Source organism: Glandiceps talaboti, chromosome 19 (genome assembly GCF_964340395.1).
Source record: "Glandiceps talaboti chromosome 19, keGlaTala1.1, whole genome shotgun sequence".
Classification (NCBI taxonomy): domain Eukaryota; kingdom Metazoa; phylum Hemichordata; class Enteropneusta; family Spengelidae; genus Glandiceps; species Glandiceps talaboti.
The window spans coordinates 16,375,885-16,380,598 of NC_135567.1; the positions used below are offsets into that span (position 1 = coordinate 16,375,885).

Here is a 4,714-nt window from a genome sequence, read left to right on the forward strand (position 1 = left end):
TAGCTTCTTTATAATGGTATGAGTGTTCCCTTTATACCTCTATGCATTCACAGACCAAACTCAGACAGGATAAGGAACTCTAATATCATTTTCGATATACCACTTTGGAGACACAGCACACATATTTTGAAATAAGTTTCCAATTTGTTAATGCTATGAACAAAACTGAAAACTGATAAAAACAAAGCATTCCTGTGCGAGAACTTGTGCTTACAAAGAAGCTACGTTCGCTTTCAAAAATTTGATTTCTACATCCACAAACTAATCTTGGAAATTCTAAGGGATAATTTTCAAGAACAACTTTTTAAAAAGTATTCGCCAGCTGAAGGCGTGTAGTGCACCAATAGTTTATCAGTCCTTTTTCTGATGTGAGATAGAATCTCAATATGTGACCAATTCCGTCAAAGGAGGCTCACAGTCTGCTCTGGGCATCAAATTACATTCAAATATATAGTATATCTCGTTCCCATGGAGATTTACAATATTTGAATGAGAATTAACGCCCAGAATGTTTTGTCCACAGAAGGTATTTTCTGTGGATTTATCTTGATGTCAACATCTCTAAGTTGTGACTCCGTCATCCCTATCATGTTGGTGATGGTGGTTAACATCCTGGTCATCTCCAACTTGTGAGGCCAAAATGGGTTGAACTTTCAATCTTGGACACATTTCAGTCATTTATAATAGCAGGAAACAAGGTCTTCTCTTTCAATAGCTGAAAGTATCTCTCCTAAAAACGCAAGTAATTTTCTGTGCTGTAATTCAGTAAGAAGATCAATTGGTGATTTTATCTTTTCACACTCTTCTTTAGTCAATTCTGTATAGAACAAAAAATACAGTTTAATTGTGAACTTTTAATTGACTGGTGACTATGAATTGAGTTTTCTGTGCTCTGTATATCTGTCGTTCTGTCTATAAGAAGGAGATTTACGATAATTGAATCAGACGTTATGCTCTGAGTGTTTGTTTTCCATACATGGTATTTTCTGTGGATTCTCAATCAATCGTCTGTCTGTCTGTCTGTCTGTCTGTCTGAAACCTCTGTTGCTTTGTGAAACCGGTCTTACTCTAGGTCTCTCGCTGACTCACTCACTGACTCACTCACTCACTCACTCACTCACTCACTCACTCACTCACTCACTCACTCACTCTCACTCACTCACTCACACAATAACTCACTCTCACTCACTCACTCGCTCGCTCGCTCACTCACTCACTCACTCACTCACTCACTCACTCACTCACTCACTCACTCATTCACTCACTCACTCACTTACTCGCTCAGTCACCCACTCACTCACTCACTCTGTTTCTCCTTAATATTTGCCCTATTTGGTCTCTCTCTCTCTTTCTCTCCCTCCCCCCCCCCCTCTCTCTCTCTCTCTCTCTCTCTCTCTCTCTCTCTCTCTCTCTCTCTCTCTCTCTCTCTCTCTCTCTCTCTCTCTCTCTCTCTCTCTCTCTCTCTCTCTCTCTCTCTCTCCACACACACATGGTAAATTTTAAATCTTCATTCATTAAATCTTACCTGTTCTACTTGAATCCAATAAAAGGAACAGCATCTCTTTCACATCGTCTGTTGTTAACTGTTTACTTATTTTTAAGAGCAGAACCATTTCAGGCTTCAGCAAGGGAGATGACATGATAACTTATTGGTGCACTACACTTCAGCTGACAAAACTGGAAAATATGGAGAAAGTGACGTTGAAGCTGCGATTTTATGTGCAATGATTGATACAACTTCTTTGATGAATAATTTTTGCTTATTTACATTTTTATACTTTTTTGAACGATTTAGGACTAAATATCCTGTTTGATAGATTGCAACTGACTTGTGAATGCTTGGCAAATGATTGACATTTATTTCTCATTAAACCGTAGTTTCAAAGAAAGGGGCAACACATTGTCTCCGTTGACAAATTCATAGCCCGGGATTCTGTTCTCGTCAGCCATTATTGAAACGTCACCATATGCATTCATATGTGGATGGCAACAGACGCACGCGCAGACTAAACATAGCATAGTGATTCCCCATTCATTTTAAATCACGCCCTGAATAAACAAACGTTTACTCATTCTTTAGTTTTCATGTTTCACATTGTCTTTTATTTCAAGTAGATATGTATAGGAAATATCCTACGTGTCTCAATGGCACCCAGCAACAACAAATGTATGTACTTTGACCCGTTTGAAACGTACGAGTCACTTCTGACTGCATAACTGTTTCTGTTACCAGTGTACAGAAAGCCTCCACTCTCACTGTTGTCAACTTCTATACCAGGAACTTGGTATGAATAGAAACAAAGGTTCATGAATTTTTCCCTCAATTATTGTTTCAAACTTTCCCAGGAACAAATCTTTTGATATTTTTTGTTTAAAAAGCAGTCTGTAAAAATCAGTCTTTTGTAATTGTATTATAGTAGATATGTCTATGAACTATTCAATATAAAATACAGCTGTGGTACTTACGGGACGGGGTTTATGTAATTAAACCTTCTCTCTCGTTTGACCGTCAGTTTTCCCAAAGTTAAAGGAAGAAAGATAAGCCATGTACAAACAGGTTGTCGTTCGCAGGTTTATTTGTGGTCAACAGGGCCAGTCCGTCGACGATAAGATAACGTAATCACGTGAGTGTTGATAGCAAACTCTATCTGATTGTTGTCATGGGGTGAAACTATTGCGAAGACGGTGGTTGTCTTCGTTATCGATGTCTGTAGCCCAAAAGGATCATAATATTCAAGTTTAAATGAATGAATTCCAGTGAGCTGAAGTCTGGATACAGAATTTATTAGACAAGATGAGTAACCGGTTCTGAAAACATATAAAACAATTTCATGCATGCACAACATCCCCTCAGCTGGAGTACGAGTTGTCAATACTGTGACGACTGTCGAGCGACAACGTGGGGTAATCAATAAGGACCTTTGGCTGGGGGCGTGATGCACAATACACACCAACCGTTCATTGTTCGCCGACTGATTATCAACAAATGGCCACTATGTACACAAAATAGGGGTATGTCCATAGTGACCATTCCAAATATTGGAAAACATTATTGTCATTCTTGTTGCATAGAAACATTGTTGATATTGATATTGTTTCTTTGTTTACTTGTGTATATATGTTGTTTGTTTATTTGTGTATGTATGTATGTATGTATGTATGTATGTATGTATGTATGTATGTATGTATGTTTTTTGTTTGTTTGTTTGTTTGTTTGTTTGTTTGTTTGTTTGTTTGTTTGTTTGTTTGTTTGTTTGTTTGTTTCTCTTTGTTTGCTTCAGTTTGTTTGTCTGTGTAAACATAACCAATTTAACTAAGCCTCAGCCCAAGGGTCTGTATTTTGCCTAAGTACCTCTGAACACACAGAGACGTAAGAAACTTGAACCGCCCGTAATTGATACTCAGTAGTCTCCCTGGTTTGGTTATAATATGTACGAATTTTGCCAAACATCTGATACCAAAGTTCAATACAGTCATCTAAATGCCAATGGCTTTTCACATCATGTGCAGACAGACGGAAACACACATGGATGGACGGACAGACGGACGGACGGACAGACAGGCAGATGGACAGATAGACAGACAGACAGACAGACAGAGACAGACATTCAAACAGATAGACACAAATACAGACAGACAGTCAGACAGACAGACAGACAGACAGACAGACAGACAGACAGACAGACAGACAGACAGACAGACAGACAGACGGACGGACAGACAGACATTTAAACAGACAGATAGACAGACAGACAGACAGACAGACAGACAGACATTGTGAGTATTACTTCTGCAATAAGACACTGATTAACTTTCTTTTCTATACAATGATTTTACTCTTGCAGAAAACAATGTTTATCTCAACGACAATTTTGAGAAGTGAGTCTGACAGACTTCACGCCACAAGAGATATAGTCTCGGTTACCCAGCCTCTTGCCGTTGAGGGCATTAACCCCCTTTCCTGAGCTTTGCACTCTGGAGTATATTTTGTAGCTTAAATGCCTTGCCAGATTTTCATTCAACATGAAATATACCATTTGTAACAAGATTTGACATCTCAAGAAGGTCAATATTTTTCCAGTACCCATTTAAATATAATGGCCATTATTTTGGCCAAAATTCAACTTTAAAGTTGGTCAATATTCAAATAAAATAAAGATGAACATAAAGATTAAGTAATATTTCGACATATACATTATGTTTTAATGCTTGCTTTGCTTTGCTTTGAAATGTGATAAAAGAGACATTTTCCGAAAGCCATCGGAATTTCCGAAATTAATCTGGAAGAACAACAGTGGTGAATAAAAAGCTCGTCATTTCTATTTCTTGCCAATTGACCAACAATTATAAACTGTTAAATCGTGAAAACAAAACTCTCCAGAACCCAAAGTTTCTGAAAATACGTATGTATTTCCTGGAGTGGCATTCCCATTCAAAAAAACCCGACAGGACATAGTTCCATGTATGATTTAATTCATATTTTATTACATAATTATGCAAATGACATGTATTGAATGTAAATCTTCTGAATACAATAGTCATACAAAATACACACAGTATAATAATAGTATGCAACTAATGACATTGTTTGTTATGACGTATAAAGATATACTGTTTAGTAATAAAATATTAAATCGAACTGTCTGGTAATTTGTCCAAGCCAAGTCATGTGTAGTCTAGCTATATACAGTATAATGCATTTTGTAATGGTATA

General features: G+C 37.3%; 1 long non-coding RNA gene across 1 annotated transcript; it reads right to left on the reverse strand.

The window, feature by feature from the left end:
• Positions 1-347: 347 nt before the first annotated feature.
• LOC144449874 (uncharacterized) lies at positions 348-2,598 on the reverse strand. The gene is made up of 3 exons (XR_013482181.1): positions 2,467-2,598; positions 1,526-1,677; positions 348-817 (listed from the first exon to the last, which is right to left on the reverse strand). It is a non-coding gene; the product is annotated as an uncharacterized LOC144449874 (long non-coding RNA).
• Positions 2,599-4,714: the final 2,116 nt, after the last annotated feature.